The sequence below is a fragment of the Aplysia californica genome, unplaced genomic scaffold (assembly GCF_000002075.1).
Source record: "Aplysia californica isolate F4 #8 unplaced genomic scaffold, AplCal3.0 scaffold00214, whole genome shotgun sequence".
Taxonomy (NCBI): domain Eukaryota; kingdom Metazoa; phylum Mollusca; class Gastropoda; order Aplysiida; family Aplysiidae; genus Aplysia; species Aplysia californica.
This window is the reverse complement of record NW_004797484.1, coordinates 363969-364239: the sequence shown is the minus strand read 5'-3', so window position 1 is coordinate 364239 and position 271 is coordinate 363969.

The window sequence follows — 271 nt, the reverse complement described above, 5'->3', positions numbered from 1 at the left end:
TGTTGACTGTTAGATAGTGTGTTGACCGTTAGTGTGTCGTTTCAACACGAGAGGAGAGAGGGGGGGGGGTGCTCATGCAGCTCTGAGACAGGGTGGATAGATTTGATACGCTGCCCTTGGAATGAAAAAAAAAATGTCTGTAATAGTACTACAAGACATTACTAAGTTTGGCAGTCAACTCAGAAACGGCAGCGATTGTTTCCACGCGTGGTACATTCTATTCTTACTTCCCAACATTTTGTTTAAACATTAGTTTTTGAACCTCTGTGAG